We start from the raw sequence: 25,075 nt of genomic DNA on the forward strand, positions 1-25,075 counted from the left end.
GTACATTATTTTGAATTAAATAAACATTCTTTTAAAAATAGGAATATTCTTATCAACTGTTAACATATTAAACTTAATTAGGTCTTTAGAGTCTTAGGGGAGGCTATTTATCTGATCTTTCCACACACACACACACAAAAATTAACTGGAAAAATCTTTCTTGTGTCTTGAACTAGTCTCAGGTCAACAAGGCCATATCTTTATCTGAAGGGAGAAAATAGAGCTCATGCTTGCATGTTGCCAAACAGTAACGCAGCCTAAATCTTCCTGGTGTTCTCAGGAATGGTTTCTCCACAGTCCGTCTACTGACAAGGAGCCAATACCCTTTTATGGGGGGTAATTCTGATATTGAGTTTAGTCCAATGATTTCAATCAAAATTCCATTGCCCACAAGCTCCAAATAGAAAATTTTACTATCTTGCCATTATAACTGTACTCTTTCCTTCTTTCCAGGTTTCTAGAAGTGAGAGATTGTCAGGGTTGGGCTCTAGAGGACGCTAGGAGAAATCAAGAATTTATAGTTACAATAGATCTGATTCTTCTGATCTAAATCTCTCAGAATATTTTAAAGAATTTTCTCTGTAGGATGAAATAAGAGGTCTTTTACAGAATAGAGTTTATGAAATTAATCCTCTGCATACAATTTGATTTTATTTTTTACAAATGGATTGTTCTCATGTTAAGAACCAGTATCTCTCACTTTATACACTACCCCTGGTAGAAACCTATGAACCTCGGAGACTGCACCCATCCTTTCAAGCCCTAGGTAATTATTTAGCTTATTGTAATAGTAATTTACTAAATATTAAAGAACCATTAAACATAATCCAAGATTTCCACTCATTTTGGAATAAGCCTATTTATTACTTTATTTGTTCAAAAGAGTTGTAACTTTAAGAAATAGGGAATTTTTGATAAGGCATTTTATTGCTTAAGCATTAGGAGAACTTGACTCTTCTATTTTCATTAATGTGATCTTGCTTTTAGAATTTCATAAAAACATAGAATTTTCCTGAGCAAAAAAGGTTTTAGAATTTGTGTGACCAAATCACTTCATGTTAAAAATAAGAAAGCAGATTCAGAAAATAGCTTGCAGAGCACTATGCATCTACTCTTACCTCCTACACACACACACACACACACACACACACACACACACACACACACACAATATTTCCACTTAGTTATGTCACTGATTACCTCCTTTTCATCCTTTAAATATCAGGTTGAAATTCATTTCTTCTAATAAAAATTCCATGGCCTCCCAACTAGATGATTTCTTCCTGCTGTGCATTTCTCCTACCCCAACATTCACCACAGTCTGTAACTGACTTAATTACCAGTCTACACCCACCAGACTGTATTTTGCGACAGGGACCATGTTTATATTGTTCCTGGTCACATTTCTAACTCGCACAGTTTAAGGTCATAAGGCATATGATCAGTAAATAGCTGATGAATGAATGAACGATGAGTGGAAAAAATGTAGGAATTAATGAAACTTTAACTCAGGATTCAAATAGAGACCTATCATTACCCATCTAGAACTTCTGTATATTATGTGGCCACATCAATATATCACCCTATATAGGCAAGTTTCTTATTGCCATATTCTTCAAAATAACATATTGTTTTTTTCTTGCCAATGGAATATTTAATAAGCATTATTTATTGAAAATAATTTCTTCCAGTGTAATAACTTTATTTTGTTCTGTTTCCCACAAGAACATCAGAAGTGTGTGTGTGTGTGTGTGTGTGTGTGTGTGTGTGTCTATGTGTGCGTGCATGTGAGTGTATTTTCCTTAAGCTAGTTGCTGAGAAAATTTCAAAGATGAGGGGCACCTGGATGACTCAGTTGGTTAAGCATCTGCCTTCCGCTCAGGTCCCAGGGTCCTGGGATCGAGCCCTGCATCAGGCTCCCTGATCAGCAGGGGAGCTTGCTTCCTCTCCCCTCTGCTTACCACTACCCTCCTTGTGCTCTCTCTCTCTCTGTCAAATAAATAAATAAAATCTTAAAAAAAAAAGAAAATTTCAAAGATGGTAAGAATCTTGGATTATGTTAATCACGAAAAATCACTGGAAGGGCACACATCTTGCTAACTATAGCTAGTCAGATGCTAATCAGAGGCTCATTAGCTTTAAAAAAAATCAACCTGGTATACTTTCTGTGCTATATATGTCCTCAGAAGGCTAATGAATTGCATCAGCGATACCTCACCAAGACACACATATGGATGCACTCCCCTACTACCTGTGTATTGCACAAAAGGTGTGAGGAAGGGAAAATGACAAAGTGCCATTGGGGGAAAAAAGGTCAGCTTTAGATCATCCTACTGTTAATGGGGAGGAGGAAGGAGGGAAAGTGATTAAGTGGAAAGGAGGTATGATCTCCATTAGGCGACTCCAAGTACATAAAAATCTTGCTATTCCAATATAGCAGAAAATTTCTACACAACCATCTCACTGTGGTATCTCTCTGAGACAATACAGACAAGGACTTTACATTTTCAAATGTATTAAGCATATATACATTTTATCATATAAACCACAAATCATCTGCAATTATACAGAGTTATTATACAGAGCCTAATTTTTGGTTTATAGAAAACTGTGAATGCTTGTCTTAGAAATGGTAGTCTTCAAATGGTGTTCAAGTTATACAAAGCATTCAAATGCATGTGTACCAGAATAAAGAGCCACAAAATATGAACCCAACATAAAGATGCTTGACTTAATAAGAGATTCCTAATTGCTGTTCCTAATCCCACTACTTAGCACCTGTTTGATCTTAACCATTCTCAGCCTCAGTTTCCTGACACACAAAATGGGAATAGAAATAATCCCACCTATTAGGTTAATTGTGAGGATTAATAATTAAAAAACCCTTAGAACAGTGTCTGGCATAAAGTACACGTTACAGTAAATATTAGCTATTATTGCTTGTCTGAGTTTCTAGATTTAGTGGATAAGAAGGTTCAAATATACATATATTGCCAATTATGATTGGATAACACTATTTCTAAAATACTAAATTAAATTCTTGAAATTATCCTTATTTTTAAAATAAAGCACCTTTTTCCTCAGTAACAGATAAGCAAACTAGGAAAGTTTTAATACCAGTTTCAGGTTTGTTTGTTTTGTTTTGTTTCGTTTCATTTTATATTGTATCCCTATCATTCTGAATTTTATTTCCCAATGTTTGAAAGATTGGAAGTGAAAAACATAAGCATAGAAATACAGCCTAGGAAACCAGAGTCCCAATGTTATTTGAAGTCATTTCAAGAGAATTTCAGCAAGCTCCCACCTCATCAATCCAGATTAGTTGAAGACCCTTTAGTATTTGATATTTTTCACAAATCCTAACAAACAACTTACTTTGGCAGTATGAACTAACTCAATTTAGCTATGTTATTTGGATAGTATTCCTATTAGCTAATTCCCCCTGGCTCAAAAGACAGAAACACAAGCATGTGAAAAAGAAAACCCACAATTCAGTTGCAGACACTCATCTTTCCTATGCCCCCAGGCTCTTTTGGTTAAGTTGGAATTAAATTACTAAACATGGAAGAGCAGCAAAAGAGATTGCTGAAACACTTTCCAAAACTAAGCTCATGGGCGGCTGCTAGTTCGGCTCTATTGCTGCCCAATTCAAAATCCGTTGTGATGCCACAGTCTTAAAGCAAAAGTCCGAAGAAATCACAACACCCATGAGTATTTATCAAGAAGAAACTCGATCCTCACCACTAGAATGGACTCGGGGCTAATGAAAAGTAAGTAGACTTATTTAATAAGAAGACTTGGTGCCTTTCCAAAAAGAACATACGATAAAAACGTATGTAAATTTAAAAGCACATGAAATAGTCACATAATAATATAAAACAGTAATTCAAGAGATGCCAAGAGGAAGGCCATGTAACATACAGAAATATGATATAAGAAGCTATTGGGTGTTGAATCACTGTATTGCACACCTGAAACTAATACAACACTGTATATTAACTGTACTGGAATTAAAATAAAATAATAAAATAAAATAAGCAATTGAGAAAAACAAACACACTGGGTAAACAAAATTTTTCCAATGTCCACGCGTCCTTTTCATAGGTGACAAAAAAAAAAAAAAGTGCTGATGCCAGGATGTAGAAGCAGCTTTTCCCAGTATGCAGATGAATACGTGACAAAACTACAGAAGGAAAGAGAATTTCTTTATGCATTAAAATTCCAGGAAAGAAGGCCTAAAGCACTCACAGTTTAGTCAGAATACGGTTACCACATCCACTTTTCTTTATGTGAATCGACGCAGGGAGCACCGGAAAACAAACCAAAGGGCTTTTCTTGAGCCTAATAGTTTGGTTCATATTTTTAAGAACTTCAAATGATTTGTGAAAGGGAAAATAGCTGGTCAAAACTCGTATTTACAGAAAATCTTGTAATTTGGGGCTTGGAGCTGTTGGGGTTCATCAGCTCTAAAATTTTCTGCAGCACTAACATATTTCAGACAGGTAAACCAAAACTGCAGCCGTCTTAAAACTTTTTGGGCCATTGTCCATAAAATAATAATAATAGATGGCTTCCTCATGAAGGATGATGGAAATTAAGAAAAATGAATTCAATGCAACTGCTTGGGTAATAATGACTATTATATTTTAAATGCTACATATTGTATCATCGTCGATCAGTCAAAATAAACCTACACCGAAAACTTCCGTGTATGGACCCATACTACGATGAGCATAGGGAGGATGTTAGAAATAGAGGATCCTTCCTCATTTCTGTGAAAGTAAAGCAATACAGGTCTTGTTGTTTGTAGTGCAATTACTGTAAGGCGACAGTGACTTATGTGTTAGTCAATAGGACAATTCCCATTTCTCTCCAAGATTTTGTGTTTAGAGATGACCTGTGGAAAATGGGACTGGTCCTTAACCCAAGATCAAATTTGTTTATTGGTGAAATTTTTCTTACACCTCCTAAAAGGGTGAATTGGTAAACAGTATCATTCAAGTCCATATCGATCCCCTTTACAGGACCCCATTTACAAGGGGCAAATTGTCTTGATTAGCATTTCAAAGCATGCCTGTTTGTTTTTTAAAAGAGACGTTCAAGTTCCAGTCAGGGTAGTGTGGGCAGTCATAACAATTGCAATTGCAAATGTTTCATTTACATATGAAACCACTTCTGTGCTTAAAGCCTTGTCATTTTTATAATACCTGAAGTAACGAAAACAAACAAAAAATTTCTTTGAAAAATCTGTTGAAAAAAAAAACATTTGAACATCTTTTGTAAATTAAATGTTTATGACATGAAAACAAATGTGATTTTATTGCTTCAAGTGGGTATTTCTGAATGAGCATTTGCTAAAACAAGGTCAGAAATGTTCTGTGTGTACATTCAGGTAATCCTCAAATAGGCTCCATGTACTATCTCTTAAAAGAGAAGCTAAAAAAAATTGTATATATTCTGAATTATCTGCATTTGAGCTCTTGGTGTATTTGTTTATATTGTTAGTGATTGTCATCAAAGTACTTCAAATTGTTCACATCGTATAAGATTCATATTTGATGTTGAAATGCATACATCTTGCAGGGAATTGTTTGAACGTTAAATGTATATTTGAAGTTATAATATTATCTGAGTATATCAAAATGCCTGTCCCTTGTAAACATATTTTAAATTGCAGCACATTACAAATATTGTATTCAATCTCATATTATAATTTTCTATGATTTAATTTTTAGCATACCAGATTTCAACTACTGTATTGGTCAAATATTCAGTTGTGGGATAACCCAAGACATATTTTTAAAATGCAGGGTCTATGGGAAAGTGTTCTCGGTGTCCTTAATGATGATCTTCCAAATAAATTTATAGAATACAATCTATTTTTAAAAGTTATTTGCCTATATTAAAAGCAACTCAACAATATTATTTAAAAAACCTTATATGAAGCCCAGACACCAGATATGCAAGCATTTATTACAAAATCATAACGCAAATAAAAATACAAACTATGATACAACTTTCTGTTGGCTATTTTGTTCATCTACATGGCAAAGTTAGGTTATCGTGATTAACACAGCTGATCAACATATACACAATTTATGATATTTAAAAATGTAATAACCTCATACTCATTTGGATGGTTAATACCAAAAAAGACCCCAAAATCATAGCAAGTCTGGGTGAGGCTGAGGGGAAATTAGAACACCTGTGCACCGGTGGTAGGAATGTGAGGTGATGCAGCGCCTGTGGAAAAGGGCATGGCGGTTTCTCAAAGACAAACAAGCAAACAAACAAACATAGAATTAGTATATGATCCAGCAAGTCTTTTTCTGGGTATATCCCCAAAAGAACTGAAAGCAAAATTGCAAAGAGGTATTTGTACGTTTATAAGAGCATTATTCACAACCACCAAAAAGTAGAGGGAAATCAAGTGCCCACTGAGGGACGAATGGATAGACAAAATGGAGTATAGACACACAGTGCAGTGTTATTCCGCTGTAAAAAGAAAGGAGATTCTAACACCTGCTACGAAATGGGTGGACCTTAAGGATATTATGCTAAGTGACATAAGCCAATCACAGAAAGACGAATACTTATATGAGGTATCTATAGCAGTCAAATTCATGGAGATAGTAAAAGGGTGACTGCCAGAACGTGGGAAGGAGAAATGGGGGTTTTGTTTAATGGATACAAAGTTTCAGCTTTGCAACATGAGTTCTGGAGATGGATCGTGTGCTGGTTATACAACAAGGTGAATGCACTTAATATCATCTTACTGTACACTTAATAAGGGTTAAAATGGTAACTTTTATATTATATGTATTTTACCACAACTTAGAGAAAGATACAGACCATTACCAAAGACAAAAAAACAAAACAAAAACAAAAAAAACTATGTAATAGCCTATTCACCTAAAATACACACTTCAGAATGCAGGACTGACATATTCAATATGGTCCCAAAGAAAAGATTAACATTAGTATGCCAGCTCCTCTTAGTGCTACCATGGAGATGAACCACAATTAAACAACAAATTAATGGTCAGGTAACAACCCCAGTTGACACAAATGAATTCAAATAAAACTGCCGGTCCCCTCACCAATGCCTTACTACAACCATTTAATAGAAATCTGGATTTAAGAGAAATCTGACAGTTGTGGAACTTGATAAGGATATTAGCAAAATCGAACTTGAAATGTCCTTTTCCAAATAGCTCCTTAGCTGCTAAAAACTAAGTATGACCCAGAGCTTTACTTTTGAAATCAAAAGATTGGTTCATGGAGATGTAGCAAAAGAAGCTTATCCTATATGTGTGATATGTCTATATTTAGAACCAGTTAGACTGACTAGCATATTTACGCACTTGAGCAACAGGCTAAATTAGATTGACAGAAAATTAAGGGAGGGATTAAGGAATTATCATAAAAGTGAATTTGAATGACGCATATGTTATTTTTACATTCATGTGGACAAATTGTCTTTTAACCAAAGCAGCTGTAACTTGCAGCTGATATGTGAAATCAAAATACTTAGCCATTCCTTCCAACATCTTGCCATATTAATTGGAATACCTTCCACACTATAGCAATTTAGCCATGAAACATGACATCAAAACATAAGATTAACTGCTGACTGGGGACTCAGATGATAAAGGTCACATTTGAAGTTGGAAAAAATAAAATGGCCAAGGAAAATTATGAACTGCAAATGCCGTAAAATCGAACCTGTGTGAGGTCTGCAAAAGAGTAGGTAATGACTGAATTCTAATGTTTTATGGTCATGAAATAAAATAATTTAATTTTTAGGGTAAGTAGTTCCCTAAAGCTAGATTATATAGATAGGTACTGTTTTGAGAAGCCCATCATGTTTACCAACCTAGAAACTTTTTAGCAAACTTTTTATAACTGCTGACAGTTTGCCACTGAATACATTTTTGAGTGAACTTATCAATGACTCAGTTAATGACACATTAGGTCAGGTTTAGGTTCAACTGAATGTAAAAACATATTAAAATGATAGTGGCTTAAACAAGGTAGATGTTTATTTTTCCTCCCCATGAAACAAGGTTTCTTCAATATATCTGCTTTACCCTTGACTACATTAGTTCCTGTTTCGAGGGTACTGTGTACCGCAGGAGGCTTGCTACGGTTTTCATTACAGGCAGCAAGAATAAGACAGGAGAGAAGAAACAATGCCCCCTCACTAAAATTCAGTTCCTGTGCCTCTTGTAGACGCTCCACAACTATTTGACTTGCTAGAAGCGGGTCATATGTCACCACTGGCTACAAGGAGTCTTGGAAACGTGGTATTTACCTGCCCCATTGCTGCCTAAATGAAAATGGAAGTTCTATTATTAAAAACGTGGAGAATGGATATTAGGTGGAAAATTATAGTCTGCTCTAAATGTTTAGGTTCATATACGTCTGAGTTTTTTTCTTATTTTTCCACATCCTAACTTAAAAAAAAAATGTGAATCCCTTGCTTAGGTCAGTTTCGCAGCTGTTTATGCAATGTGAAAGAAGCCTGGAGAAAGTTCTATAAGGACAGCTGGGCCTGCTGTATTGGTTTTACCCAGTCTAGGCATCCGAATGATGATGCTGTTGAACAGGTAGAGTAGACTGTCTAAATTACCTACATGGGAAATTACTTCGAGTTGCTGGTTCTTGTTTATTTTTATTTGCAGGTTTTCTGAAGATTAAGACTAATTCTGTTGAGCATGATTAAACCTCTCCTGTGTTGAAGATCTAGTCCCACAAACTATGAGCAATATCTGATAACACCCCAATGGCAACCACATGGCTAGGGAAGTACTGTTGGCATTCTTTGGTTTCCCTCCCTCTCCTTGATAAACTAGGGCATCCAATTATCTCTTCATAGCCTTTATCAGTAAGTCTAGTCATTTGCCTCTGTGCTCTATGCTCTATGTATAGACATCGAATATTGAAGCTTCCCTTGTTACTCTGGAATCATCTTTATTTGGTATCCCACCCCCCTCCTAACTTGAATACTGTCTGAACTCGATCTGGAGGAACAGGATCTCTTAACTCTGGAAATAAATTCTCTCTAGCTTCAATATAGAAATATTTCAATGACATTTTAGCTGGATGCTTAGAATGTGAATGGGACATGGGCACTCTTACTTGTACAGCGCCATGATGATCCAACTAAACAACATGAAGTCAGTAGGAGGCTGGGTCCCTGAATGCCCACTATCATTGGGGTTAGATCTGGTTCTCAAATTACCTAAACCTTTTAATTTACAAGATTTTGCTAGACTCAGGAGGGCTTTTTAATTTCAGTTATTATTGTATTAAGTAGAAATATTCACTACTCCTACAAACAGTAAAGTCCAATCATTAAACAAAAAGAAAGTGTTTTAATATGCCTCTGAATTATCCTTCTCAGACTAAATTCAGTGCCAAATAACAGTACTACTAAGGAGTGAGTACAGATCTTTCATACTAATGCAAAATGAATTGATAATTGTAGTAGGCTGAAAAATGGACCCCCAAAAGATATTCATATGCTAATTCCTAGAATCTGTGAATATCGCCTTATGACACTCTGTGCAGATGTGGTTAAATCAAGGTCTTGAAATGGGATTATCCTGGTTTATTCAAGTGGGACCTCAGTGTAATTATATGTATCCTCTAAGAGCAAGGTAGAGGGAGATTTGGCACATACAGAGGAGAAGGTAAATTTAAGACAAAAAGAGAGATTGGAGTAATGCAGCCACAACCCAAGGAATGCCAGCAGCCACCAGAAGCTGGAAGAAGAAAGAAATGGACTCTTTTCTAGAACCTTCGATGTGGGTGTGACCCTCCTCACACACTGATTTTGGACCAGTGACGCAGATTTCAGACTCCTGGTCTCCAGAAATGTAAGAAAATAAATTTGTGCTGTTGTAAGTCACCCAGGTGCTGGTAATTTGTTACAGCAGCCACAGGAAATAAATCCGGTAATTTTAAACAACTAAGAATACTTTGAGGCCCAATTTTTAAAATTATTTATGTGCATTTACTTCTTTCAGCTTACCTGCATAAGTAGGTTTATGGTTACGAATGATTTCAGCAAACTTAGAGCAAGCGGACTTTCTTTAACCAGTACTGAGAGGGGCTGTAGAAGGTTATTGATGGCCTGTGCTATGTGTAGGCTCTGTACACAGCACCAGATTAAAAAGAAAATGTACCCTGAGGGATGCAGCCCTTCCTGGAAGACTGTACAGTTTATTGACACAGAGTAACAGGCAAAATAATAAATGCTTAACTGTTACAAGTCACTATGTAGTCACACCGAGAAGGACTCCTTTCAAAGGGATTGGGTGGTCAGACCCAACCTTCATGAATAGATGATTATACTTAATTTGAGACCTAATTAATGGCAGTAACTCAGTTATGTGATGAATAAAAAAAAAAAAAAAAGGTGTCATCTGATTCTGGGTTTCAATGCAATAGTGACGAATAAAAGCAATGTAGTAGGTTGTGACCAGCCGTTAGAAAAGAAAATAAATAGAAAAAAAAAGCGGAGATATCACATATAGCAAAGACAAATACTGTTATAGAAAACTTCGCATTGCAGTTTTATACACACATACACACAAACACACATGCATGTACCTGCTGGGTCATGGTATTGAAACCTAACACTTACTGTGGACAATGCCCGCAAAAATTTAAAGGATAATCTTCCAGGTAGAAGAAACAGCAAATGAATAAGTCCTAAAGGAAAAAAAAAAAAAAGAGTTGGAAATATCCAAGCAACTACAAAACTCATTTGGCCTCACCTCAGTGAGCACTGGATGTGCCCGTGGCTGGGCAGGGCGGGTTATGGAGGGAGTCGGTGGGGATGAGGAGGGAGAGGTTGGCAGAGCCTGTTCATGCATGGTGTGTAAATCACAGTTATTGAGTTTTTATTTTATTCTAGAGCCACAGGAAGCCATTGGAAGGTATTAAATGGACGGTCTGCTTTCCATTTACAAATGTTCACTCAGTTGTGTAAAAACATATTGGAAAAGAGCAAGAGCAGAAGCAGGGATATCAGTCCACAGGATCAAACACCGGTCTAGGCAAGAGCTTACGGTGGTTTGTGCACGGGTGGCTGTGATGGTGGAAAGCAGATCCTACTGGGAAGAGGTTGAAACGTGTGACCCACGGTAACGTTGATGATATAACATTTTAACTAATTTGGAATTGGTTTCCTTTTCACTTTTCTTCAGGTATTATATCTGCAAAGCACACATCACACATAGGATTGCCGCAGGATATGGTATTGTTTTGAAAGTAAATTAATTTTCTTTTTTTCACTCAGTAGGACATACATTTTTCCACTTGTCTTCCTTCTCTTATATTCCTTCATTGTTTTGTGATTGTCTGAAAAACACAGACTGTAAAGTGTTTAAAATTTTTTTAAAAAAGTAAAAATGAAAATGAAGGAAATAAAACAAAGATTTGGCCTTCTAAAAAGAGTATCGTAATTTATTATTTAGTTCTAGAATTTTACAATGAATTTTACAGAATGTCAACATTAGACAGCAGTCAGCCAGCTGATTCCGGGGCTGTTGGTACCCCTAGGGTTAAACCATTGCACTTAGACATCCCTGCTTTAAAATACACAATAGGTAAGCGATCATAAAATTTTTTGCTGATAGTTTGCTTGATTTTGCTGTTTTGTTTCTATTTTCCATTTGAACATGTTTTCTACTTTTTTCCCTAGAAAAAGTAGAATAGGCATAATCTCTAGATAGGTAAGGAATCAGGAGTGGGGTGGAATTTTGAGTTAAGTGGTACTATATTTCAATGTATTTCAATTCTCTTTTAGTGACTTTTACAGACTGAGAAGTAAATCTCTCTCTTAATCCTACTATATTTTATGTGCAAAAATAAGGGGCAGAGAAAACTGCTAAGAAAATTTACCATGTACAGATTAATTCACATTCCCTTTACAGATTCCTGGGCATCCCTTCTTGGATCATACAGAAAGGACCTTGTGGGTAGGGACATTTTATTTAATGAGGACAAGTTCTTTATTGGTTCTGTATATTCCCCCTGGTCAATTGCCAGGTCCACACAAACCTTCAGTGCTCTGGAAAGGGAGAGCCAGCTTCCTGCTTTACAACCCAGCACTTCACTCTTCTCCTCTTTATTAAGGGAAGCTAGTTTGGCTATCTTCAGGTACACCTTTATGCAACAGTATTTTTGTTCATGAAATTGACACCTCTGTGTATAGGGGTATTTCCCAAACATAACTTACATTTGAAATTGCTTTAGCTTTTCCTGGAGGAAGCAAACTCTGTATTCCAGAGGTTGCTTTTTGTTTGTTTGTTTGTTTGTTTTGGTAAAATTTAATGCTGTGTCACCCTCTTAAGTATTTATATAATTTTGCAAGGCTAATGGACGGAGAAAAATTTGAGGCACTAGCATACACACAAAGCATTATTAAACCAGACTCTATTATCTCTTGGAATAATTCATTTAAGAAAGATTTTTTTTAAAAAAATCACATCTGTGACTCACGGTATTATTATAGGTACAAGTGAATGGCACCTGCCTTGGCACATTTGAGCTACTCACAGAGAGACAGTCTAAGAACTTGACTGAATTTTGATCCAGTACGTGAGTATACCTGGCCTCAATGAGACATGAATCGATTTGCAGGTAGCAGTAAGCCAGGCCTCTCCTTGTCCAATTCAGGAACTTCAGGCTATTGCCATTTGGAAGAGAAAAATCCAGTTGAGTTGGTGTCAATGTATTATATATTTTTATTCCACATCCGCCAAAAAACGAAAAGGAGTGAAGATGAGGTAAGCAGAGAAAGCACTTCAGTAAGTGCAGTTACGTATTTTTTGTTCCTTTTTATTTCTCCTTTCCTTCTTATGGGGATAGTATCTCCTCGTATCCACTTGAAAAATCTGGATGAAGTGATTAATCTTATTTCCAGTTGTTGTTAGAGTCATAGCCTTGTTCAGGAGCTTGTATTGTGTTCTGCCTTCAAAGTTCATTAATTGCCTTTTTTCTTGACACAAAATCTCTGCCATTCTACATTTTTTAAACAGAAATCCCTCTAATGGAATTTACCAATATGCAATTACTTGAGTGTGTTTTGTGAGCTGAGACTGGCATCTACTGGTAAAATAAATTTGGTTCACAACTGAAATAACACTTTTTCTTAGGTAGTAGTATATTTTCTCGTGAGCTACTGTGATATTGCTTTCATTTCATTCATTAATATCAAAATAGAAACGTTATAAAACATCACTATCTGTAGTCATATTATATTACATTTAAAAGATAAAAGCTGGCTAATGTCCCCCGAGTTAAAGAAATCCACTATATGTAGAAATTGCTATTTAGGTTTCAAAACAAATTAGAATCTGTCTGAACTCATCAAATATTAGTGTGTTCCAAAGGACTGAGTTAGGAACCACAGACAGACATTAGATTGAGGATTACGTCAGCAAGTCCTCTTAATTCTCCTCCCAAAGTATATCGTATATTTATCTATTTCACTTACACCTTACTGCTAACTATGCTAAAACACCTTTTTCTTACCTGGAATACTGATCTATTAATGGGGGCAGGGAGGTGGGGAGGTGTCTCGTTTCTACTAGATTGCAATTCTAATACTTAATCCCATTCTCAACACAGAAGAGTGATTTTTTTTTAATGTAAATCCCATATTCAAATTGGATCATAAGCTGCTGAAGAGAAAGTGCCTGGCACATATTATATCTGTAATATTAATAAATGTTTTGCCATTACATTATGCCAATTACAATTTCTTTAGCGTCCATAAAAAAACAGCATACTAAACTCTCTAAGTCATACACATGCATTTAATTAGACAATATTTTTAAAAGATATATAAAGACACATTCACAGGATTAAGCTTGTGACCAAATTGATTACATTTTTGATACATTACCTCCATTTTTGCAAATATCTGAGCAGAGGAAAATATTACTTTTTATAATTGTGGTTCCACAAATTTGCATTCCAGAAGTAATAAAGTTATACATGTTAATTGTTTGTCTTCAACTTTTTTCATGATGTGCCATGAATATCTAAATTACAGCTGTCAAGTACTACTCTGGATATCCAGAGTATTTTTGATAGCTTTACGAGGTATAATTGACATATAGTAAACTGCATATATTAGAAGTATATAACTGATAGGTTTTGGCATGTGTAAATATCCACGAAATCATCACCAAAATCAAGGTAGTGAACATATCTGTAGTCATCAAAATCTCCTGCAGCCCTTCTGTAATCTCTGCTCCAGCCCTTTGCCACCTCTCCCATCCCACACAGACAACAATCAAGCCACTCCTGTCACTATAGATTAGTTTGCCCTTTCTAGAATCTTATATATATGAAATCATATAGTTTTGGACTGGATTATGTCACTCAGAAAAAAAAATTATTCTGAGGATACTAATTGCAGCATGTAGCAATAAAGAATTCCTTTTCATTGTTAAGTACTGTTCAGTTGCATAGCCATTCACTGTATTTTGTTGATAGATATTTGGGTTGTAGTCTTTGTAAGCCTTTGAAAATATACATTATTTTAAATTTTAAATATACATTATTTTAAATACTATTTTCATTTCTCTTGGATACACACACATATATATAATATGTATTATATATATTTTATATATAATAATTATATATACACATATATGTATATGTATATATATAAAATCTTGGAGATATATGTATAAAATGTCTGGGTCATATGAGATGTATATGTTTAACTTTTTTGAGAAACTGCCAGACTTTGTCCAACCTTCCTCCAAACAAGAGAGTTTAGAATCACAGATGGACATTACATGGAGGATCTCAGATCAGCTTAAAAACAGAAATTAGGAATAAGTTATCTCACAAGGTAGTTAGTATTAAATCACTGGTATTTCTAAGCCTAGGCTATACGAATATCAATAAAATATGTAGCAAATTGGTAAATTTATGTAGTAAACACGAGGTCGGCAATGCATTTAAAATACTTGTTTTCTGTCCTCCAGACCTGTTCTTACACATCTTAGTGGGAAAGCTTTAGGCTTCTCACCATTAAGTATGATATTAGTTATAGGTTTTTTGTAGACAGTCTTTATCAAATTAAAGAAATTACCTTCTATTCCTGGTTTACTGAGGGTTTTAACATGAATGGGTATTTGATTTTTTCAAATGCATTTTATGCATCTATTTATATGATTCTGTGATTTTACTTTTATAGCCTGTTGAAACATTAAATGATTTTTGAATGTGAACCAGGCTTGCATATGTGGAATAAATTCCACTTGATTTTGATCTATATCCAGATTCTTATATTAAAAGTTGCAGCAATTTGCATTTTCAACAGCCAAGCATATTTTCCTGTACAGTTGACAAAATTACATATTAACATGAAAGAAAATGTGATCAGTTGAAATAGATTAAACACAATTTTACCATCTTCTTTATCTCTGAATCACTTTAAAGAATTACAATGTATACATATCTGTGTGGGTGTAAATATGTATGGATATAAACACATCTTGGTCCCTACCCTAGAGATCCTCTGTGTACAGAGATCAAGCCAAGACTTTTGACTGTCACAGCGTGTTTGCAGATATAGAAACAGTTACTCATCAGCTGTTCTTTATAATCTCAAACCCAGGACCTCTACATAAAGAAGTGGATGGAATATTCTAGGAAGGAAAGTGTCGTGTGTGAAACCGAAGAACTGTTCCACTAGTAATATCAACCCCTCTGCTAAAGACTCCCTTTTTTCATTTCCCAACCTCTGAAAGGAATCTGTGCTTCTGTTCTTGCCGGGATGTAGAATGAACAATTCCAACCATAGGCAGCAACAATGAATAAGCTATGGAAGCAAGTAGCAAAGGGAATAAAGATGTCTTAAGTTTCAGAAAACAAGTTAAGTTTCAAAAAACAAGAACTAATCAGTAGTCCCATGTCAGGGACCTCACAGAAACAGTGACTGCGTCAGGAAACAAACCTAGAAATGCAGTGATTTTTCCTAAGCAAGGCTCATAAGTTTGTTAAGTATAAAGGCTATCCAGGTTACATGCATAAATATTTGGACTGTTCTCACATTTTTCAGTAGCTTGAACTTTAACAGACACATCACAACCCTTGGCTTTCATTCTATAAATGTTTATTTGTATTTATTCAGATATACCTGGTAAAATAAAACTATGAAACCGGCATAGAGAGATCAGTACCTTAAAAAGAAGATTTTGTAGGAACAGAGAACAAAGGCTGTGAGTAACAAGAGAGGGTTTAATGTAGTGGAATTATACTGGAAGGGATTACTATTTCAAAAACGAACTGGTAAAAGGGAAAAGAACTAGCAAAAATTATTATTGGAGCATGTGAGTGGCTCAGTCAGTTAAGTGTCCAACTCTTGGTTTTGTCTCAGGAAGGTCATGATTTCAGGGTCGTGAGATCAAGCCCCGCACCTGGTTCATGCTCAGCAGGAAGCCTGCTTGAGATTCTCTCTCACCCTCTCCCTTTGCCCCTCCCCCTGCTCTCTCCCGCTCTCAAATAAATTAAATAAATAAAATCTTTTAAAAAATTATTGTTATTTTTTTAAATCATCTCATATTCATGTATTCATTCAAACAACAGTTATTATGTGTCAGTGAACCATTACTGTGGTTAAAATATACTTTTATTGGTAATGTAACACACATTGTGGTTTGGAAGAATCTAATATGTGCAAAGGATTCTAGAAGAAAAACAAACAAAACTAAGCAGGTAAGCTTAAATAATAGTGTATCTAACAATCAGATCTGTTTTTATGCTCTGTATAAGGTGGTTGACAGTCTGGTAGATGAATTTTTGAATTTATGTTGTATTTCAATCTACATTAGCATTATGTTGAAAAGCATTTTAAAAGATATTATGTTACTGGAGATAGTGGTCACTGGTTATTCAGCTCATTTTCAATAGAGAGGAAAAATTTGTGTTAAGAACTAAATCACATAACAAAGCTTCCTTGTATTATTTTCCTTATTATTTTAGCAAGTAAATATTTGAACTTTAAAAAGCTAAGTACATTCTAAGAACTGAATTTTTAAGAAAAAAATAAAGTTATTGGTAGTCAGAAAATCTTGCAAATCTTTTCTCTTATTTTAAAATAACATTGAAAGTTTACTGTGGAAAATGTACCATATACAATACAAATAATAAAATCACCATAATCTCTTTATTATTAACATTTTGTTATCTATTTTTCCATATATATATATAAAATGAAGTATATGTATTTTCTTACAGAAGTGGGATCAGTGATTTTAAACTTTTTCATCAGGACAATGCAACGTGAACACTATCCATACTCACAATGAAATCTCCATATCATTGCTCCTAGATATTTAGGGGGTTTCCAAATTGTCACTTTATACAACAAACCCATAGCAATACAAATACATGATGAATGAATGTTAGGAGACATTTTATGTCCTTTGATCCATGTCTAGCAGCCAATTTTCAGGACCAAAGGCTAAAATCGTTTTTAAGGATTTTGATCTATATCCAAATTCCTCTATTAAAGTTTGCAGCAATTTGCATTTTCAACAGCCAAGCATATTTTCCTGTATAGTTGGCCACATTACATTTTATTTAACATGGACAGAAGAGGTGACCAATTGGAATAAATACAATTTTACTGTCTTCCTTATCTTCGAATGATTTTAAAGTTTTACCAAAGAAATTGACATAAAACTTTATGCTCAATTAAACAAGAGTTAAAATCACAATCAACAAACCAGAATGGACATAACCAGTACAGGGGCACCTGGGTGGCTCAGCCAGCTAGTGTCCTACTCTTGATGTCAGCTCAGGTCATAATCTCAGGGTTGTGAGATGGAGTCCTGCATTGGGCTCTGTATGAGCATGGAGCCTGCTTGGGATTCTTTCTCTCCTTCTCCCTCTGCCCCCCCCCCAACTCACACTCTCTCTTTCTAATAAATAAATTAAATAAATAAATAAATAAATTAATTAATAAATAATCCTGTACAAATAGGGTCAAAATAAAAAAGGAAGCTGAAAGCTGTCACATAAATCCTAAGACCTATAGTATTGGAATTTTTCCCCAAATCATCATAGTTCTAAAAGTTGCCTCCAATGATTCTTTAGCTATAAAAATAAGTTTTACAAGGTAAGAGGAGACTGTCTTAGTTGGACACGACTGAAAACAATAGAAACACTGACAAAAGAATGAAACTACATTTCGAGCTTAGAAGGTGAGGCACATCAAAAACTTGGTGGAGAACAAATTGATGGTTTCCAGAGCAGGGGTGGGTGGGGGAATGGGCAAAATAGGTGATGGGGATTAAGGAGTGCACTTGTGGTGAGCACAGGGTGATGTATGGGTGTTGAATCACTTTGTAGTACACCTGAAACTAATAGTACACTGTATGTTAACTAACTGGAATTTAAATGAAAGCTTGGTGGGGTGGGGGATTTGAAGGTGGATGGGAAGATAAGCCCCATAGGAAGAAAACACAAATTAGGTAAGAGGGATTCGAGCCAACTAATGTACTTTGGAGACTCCTACTCCACGTGCACCCCACAATATTTTTCATAAAAATTTGCTATGTTTGAAGATAATTGATAATTAGAAAGAAATTGACATAAAACCCAAGTATAGATGTTATAAAAGGAAACAACAAGCAAAACCATGGAGAGGTAAAAACAATGGAAAACACACAGAGCATAGGAATCATTTATCATCATTTTCTTGAGGCATATACACAAAGTCCTGTTTTAAAAAATTCTTTTAGGTGTTTTTTTGGGGGGGGGTTGAAAGTATAATAAGGCATTTTGGTTCCTCTAAATATGTATTACTTTAAGATACAAGAAGACATTTCTCAGTCATAGATAATGTTTTACCTGGGCTCTCAATATGAAGTCCTAAGAAAGAGATTAAATACAAGTCAAATCCCTAATTTCATAGACTTAACTAATTTATAACAGGTTTCTCGGGTAATACAATAATATTTTCTGGACTACATTCTCTAACTTTTCATCTTTTTCTTTTATCTTGTGCTTTCTTCCTGTCTCCAAAATTACAGTAAGAATCTCAAGATTTGAAACATTTTATTGAAGAGTGTCAGTTCTTTTAGGATTCTGCCTGTACCAAGATAAAATATATTCCATTCATATCAGTATAAGGAAAATAAGTTTCCTTGTTTAGACACCAGTAGACTGTAGTCTCTTCGCATGTATTCAGCTCTTTCAGACCATGAAATCAAAAGACTGGCACAGTTTAATACACATACTGAGAAACAGAAAAACATGTCGCTAGATTTAGTGCAAGATTTAGATATTTCCCAGTAAATATAAAATCTGATTTCTTTCAAGTTAGTGTGTAAATGTAACTGATGTCACCACTCCGATGTTTCAACGCTTATTTCATACCACTCAAGTTGTATTCAAAAACACAGTGAAACTTTTCAGGGCGAGGATCCTATCCTACTCATTTTGCAAAGTACATGCCTAGCAAATTGCGTGGCATAAAATAGGTACTTGCCTTAGGCAGCTCAGGTTGCTGTAGCAAAATATCATAGACTGGGTGACTTCAACAATACACATTTATTTTTCATAGTTCTGGAGGCTGGGAAATTTGAGGTGGAGGGGCATGGTTGGGTTCTGCGGGGGCCCCTCTTCCTGGCTTGCAGAAGACGGCTTTCTTGCTGTATGGCGGCTCCACCCTCATGACTTCATCTGAACCTAATGACCTCCTAACGGCCCTACCTCCCACACAATCATCTGGGGATTTGGGCTTCAACAGATGAATTTCAGGGAGGACATCCCCAAATCCAGTGCTTAAAGATATTTGTCAAATAAAACTGAATTAAAATAAAGTACCAATAGCAGGAGTGCTCGACCCTACCATGCTCATGAAGGCAGATAGAGCATTGCGAATTGGTCAAATGCTGGATCCCATTTGGCTCAGCTTCGTACTAGCGCAGTTAATATAATTGATCTTAAATATCGTAACGCGTTGTGTGAATTTTTTAATCCCCACTGTAAAGATGTTGACACTTATCGTGTATGTAATGTTTATGGAAACTTCCATGAATGACTTCATAAAGATTCTTCTATAAATTTTCCAAGAATCTTCTTTGCATTTTTCACATATGGAGATCAATGGAGAAAGTTAGGGGCACTTAGGGTGAAAGTAGAGAAGGGAGTAATAATGATAATAATAATAGCGTATCTTCCTATATGCTCTTTTAATGCTTATATAATCTTGCTAGAAATCTGCAATTATTTTTTTCATGGAAGAGAGGCAATAGTTATTGAATATTAATTCTCAAACCCATGCAGGGTATTTTTCCCAGATACTTTGTGTAGTAGGCTTTGCAATCATATTTTATAGTTGAATAATCTAATTGTTCTAAAATAGAAAAAATGTCTGTGTGAGTCTTTTAATTCCCACTATATAGATATTGGGAGTTCCCTAAGAATGGCCTTTATTCCTTTCTCCACTTTTACCCTAAGTGCCCCTAACTTTCTCCATTGATTTTTGCCAACTGGTAATTTCATAAGAATTTCATTCTTCCCCCTTCTTGAGAAATTTCAAGACTGAGACAATGATATACCATGAAGCTGGAGAGAACGAGAGGATATGGGTATAGCTTGGCAAGCTGTTGGAAAATCTTGCTTAATACCAATCTTGGAAGTAGGAAAATCAAATCAAATAATTTATTCTTCCTCCTTCTTTATCCTAAATTTTATTTCTCCCTTAATTCAATTTTATCACAATTAGTAACATGAGCAGACTGTACAAGTTCTAATAAGTGGGACTTGTGGGAGCTTCAATACCTGATGGCCAATTATAATTTTCTTGCCATAAGGAATCTCTTCTGAGTTGGAAACAGCCAGTATTGAAATAACCTTTTAGAAGAGAGAAAATAAGAAGTCTGCTAGTAATAATGGGATCTGCATTTATGGTATTGAATAAATACAGCTATTTACATGCCCTTTGTTCCCTTTTACACAAACAGTAGTGAAAGAATAATTCACAGACTCCTGTTTCCTTGGAAAAGCTGTGATGTGAGCTCAGAGACTCCTAATACACAGTTGAAAGAACGGTTTAGTCTGGGGGCACCTGGGTGTCTCAAGTCAGTTAAGCGTCTGCCTTCAGTTCAGGTCCTGATCCCAGGCTGCTGGGATCCAGCCCTGGGTCAGGCTTCCTGCTCATCAGGGAGCCTGTTTTCTTCCTCTCCCTCTGCCTGCGGCTCCCCCCTGCTTGTGCGTGCTCTTGCTCTCTCTCAAATAAATAAATAAAATCTTAAAAAAAAAAAAAAAGGAATGGTTTAGTCTGTAATGAAATTAGTAATGGTTGCACAGATCAAAAAGCAAGCCCAGGTGTATTTGTTATCCACCAGATAAACTATCATCATTTCAGAAATATTTTCAGTAACTTTCTATACACATAATATTGGCATTATTCTTGTGGTGGGAAAGGTTTAGATTGTGAAGGAAGTCTCTGGAAAATCTTAGGGTCACCTCTGTTACCTCAATTGCAGAGAACTCTGAATAGAAATCTAATTGTCAGAGTTGCAGATATTCTTAGCATTTTTTTCGTTTAGCAACTCTGCCCTACTTTCTTTTAATAAAGAATAGCACGGCCATGTTATTTAAGGTGTCATCTATTAATTGGTTATGAAAAATGCTCAACGATTTGTTTGAGACCTGACAGTCGCCTAACATCTTAAGCACAGCCCTATCTTACTTGCTGCAGTCAATTAAAATCTGGGGTCTCCTGAGCTGTTTCTAGGTATAGACCCAATCTGAGAGCTCATCATTAGTTCACATCCTAATGGCACAAAAACATTCCTGGAGACATTTAATTTTCAGCGCCAGAGGCTTTCTTGATAAAAGCTTTTTCAAAAAAGTAGCTAGAAAGTCTTACTTTAAAAATCAGAAATGGCATCACTGCCTGATAAAATAAAGGAACAATCACTGAAAAGAGAAGAAAAATAATGGTTGTTGTCATCATTTGACAATATATTTTAAGTGCTACTTGGTGCAATGAGAATTGCTTATACATTCGGAAAGAAAATAACATGATGGGACTAAGATTATTAGACCAAATGTGCTTAGTTTTCCAGCTTTTTTTTTTTTTTAGAGGTGTATCTGCATGTTTATTACTGAAAGTGTAGCATTCTTTACCAAGACTTGCTTCCGTGATAATGTTGAATCAGAAAGAGCAAATATTTTAATCATTCCCCGGAGGAAAGTTTTAAAAATTGCTCTCATCTTACGAAAACAATGAAGAAAGGAAAATGACCCATCCCTGAAATTTAGAAATGCTTTAAAAAATACCATTAGCTCCAAGTCATTCTGTTGTAATCTATTAGTGACTGGATTTTGACTTTTATATCATACAGCATACAGATAGTTTACCTACAGCTCCCAGGTTTGTCCGCTTTGTTCTACCACGAAAGTAATGGACTAAGAAAAAATATTACTACCCACCTCTAATAATATATCATTTTCTCAATGAGCTAATTTTTATCTTCTAATGAGGGTTACATAAAATGTACTCATTCTGTAGATTGATGAAAAAAAACATAACAGAAAATTTACAAATGTCCCCCCTGGCACTCCCCAGATCCTGAGGCTACTTCTCTCTGCCACTTCACAACCAAGCTTTTCTTTAAAAATTATCTTGTGCTAACTCTGTATTTCTTTATGCCTATCCATGCCTTCCTTTTTCAATCTAACCCCTGTCCCTGTACCTACTTAAACTAGTCTCATTTAGGTCACCAATTGCCTCCAGGTAGCTAGATCCAGATGGACATTTTTATATCCTTATTCTATTGCACTCTGTGGGTTTTGACAATGCTGACAACTTGCCACCATTTTAAATTTTCTCCTCCCTTAGCTAATGTGACAAGATTCATTCTCATTTTGAAGGTCTGTGTTTCAATATCACCTCAGAGGCATTCTCTGACCACCCTGCTTAGAATAACCTGCTGTCTGGATACAAACCCTAGATTTTAAGCTTCATGAGAGCAAAGATTTGCTCTCTTTACCACTGAACCCTTGGTACTTATAACAGTGTCTTACACACACACACACACACACACACACACACAAAACAGTGACTGACGACCTGAATGAATGAATACTGGGTCCCACGTCCTTAAAGTTAACTGGATATTTTCACTTAGATTTTTCACAAATACCTCAAAGCAAGGTTTTAAAACTCAATTCTTTCTTTCCAAACATGATCTTTGAATGCTTCCTGTAAATCTAAATTCCTTCATTTCATCACTCTTTTGCATCTAACAAAGAGACATGATTTTTGGATGATGATTTCTGTAATTTTCTTGAATTGTTCTTCTCTTATTTATTTCTACTTCCTCTGTTTTAGTTCAAGGGCCCCCAGCTACCACAACAACATCTAATGGTCGTTGTTCCCAGTCTTGGCTCCATTCAATCTATCCTCCTCATTTTTACCCCCATAAGCTTTCCAAAACCTACCGAGTTAAATCCTTAAGTAGAGATTTTTCAATATTTCACTAAAGGGTCCATAATAAAGCAGCCGTTCTTTTGCTTAGCTCCATGAAGTTCTTCATGATCTCCTTTCTCACCCCTTAACCTTCTCCTCCAAGTTGTCTTATTCTATAAAGCGTCTTTCAGTGACCTAACTGCAGTGTGTTCTTTTATTACTCTCTGCCTTCATAGACGCTGTCTTCTCACGTGTGCACAATCCCTCTCAGTCTGCTCCTCCAGTCCTTCTAGCTATTAATCACTCCTCCTTTAACAGCATGCCAAGCGCTGAGCTAGGTGCAGAGAGCATAGCAATGGGAAAAAAGCCAGACATGGTCCCTCCCTTGCTGAAGCTTACAGTGCAGTGGGGAAGTTGCCAAAGGGAGAGACTAGAGCATGAGGAAGATAGAAGCTTGCACAGAGTTGTTTTAGAGAGGCCATTTTTCATATTAAAATTCCCAACTCAAGAAAACTTCTATTACACTAAAACAATCCAGAGATAACTCTGCCACTATTTTGTTAGCGTAGAAGTTACCTGAAGCAGGCTACCCCAGCTTTCAAATAGCTCCCAGGAGCACATGCAATTTAGATTAAAGATCTCTGCTCTATTTGGACAAGCCCAGGTAGCAAGCTGGCCTACGCAGCTACAATGGACTCCCTCAGAGGTTTCTGCAATACAGAGTAGGGTGTTTTCCCAACAACAAGAAAGATGTTTTTTACAATAAGAAAGGTGAAGATGCTTAGACAATAGAAAGCAAGGGACATCATCTAAACAGGTAGCTCAAGAAGTTTGTAACTTAGTGAGACAAAGCCATAGATTCATAATTATATTTTCCACCCAATCCTATGATTAAACTTAGCTTGTTAACATAATATTCAAATTATAATAACATAATATTCAAAAATTTTACTGAGTTCAAAGCAGTGATTTGCTGTATTCAAAGTAGTGCTCTAAGCTATCCAGTGGAATCCACGAGGCCTAAATAAAACAGTCTCTGCAGTTAAGTTTATCTGCTTTACGTGACGTAGCTAAATTTCATGTAAATAAAGAGATGATAGAACATAGATAGACTGAAACTGTAGCAAAGTATATATGCAATGGAAGTGTAAGTCAATCAAAAGGTATGAGATTAATTCCTTCTCTCTAGTTATATGACCTAGAGCAATTCAACTAGTTTCTCTAGGCTGGTTTGTTATCTATAAAATGGAAATAATATTATCTCTATATCTCATACTCTTACGGGAATTAAACATGATAAAATACCCGAAAGTTTTGTGCCAAGGGTAAAACACTTTGCAAACAAGACTTTTAGAAAGTTTTGCAACAAGTAATAAATAAATAGTTTGTGCTACTTTGTACCAATACCTTCTGTGATCACAATTCCATTAATCTACTCTTGGTTTCAATGCCTGCTTGCAATTTTACAAATTATAACAAATTCAAAACCAATATAAACCACTTAATGTAATTGAGGCTCTGTAGGCATTAAATTTCCTGAAAGAAGAGAGGAAAAGCTAAATTAGAAATAAGAAATTGTTAAGAGGCATTTTTAAAATCCCATGT

The 25,075-nt window shown here is 35.6% G+C and overlaps 1 long non-coding RNA gene across 4 annotated transcripts in view; it reads right to left on the reverse strand.

The window, feature by feature from the left end:
* The window catches only part of LOC123797781 (uncharacterized), a 108,485-nt gene that overhangs the window by 83,077 nt on the left and 333 nt on the right, over positions 1-25,075 (reverse strand). For all 4 annotated transcript variants that reach the window (XR_015725750.1, XR_015725749.1, XR_015725748.1 and 1 more), the window contains exon 2: positions 10,652-10,719. This is a non-coding gene — a long non-coding RNA (uncharacterized LOC123797781). The remainder of the gene's footprint in view (positions 1-10,651; positions 10,720-25,075) is intronic.

Source organism: Ursus americanus, chromosome 9 (genome assembly GCF_024610735.1).
Source record: "Ursus americanus isolate L20-20 chromosome 9, mUrsAme1.1.p, whole genome shotgun sequence".
Classification (NCBI taxonomy): Eukaryota; Metazoa; Chordata; class Mammalia; order Carnivora; family Ursidae; genus Ursus; species Ursus americanus.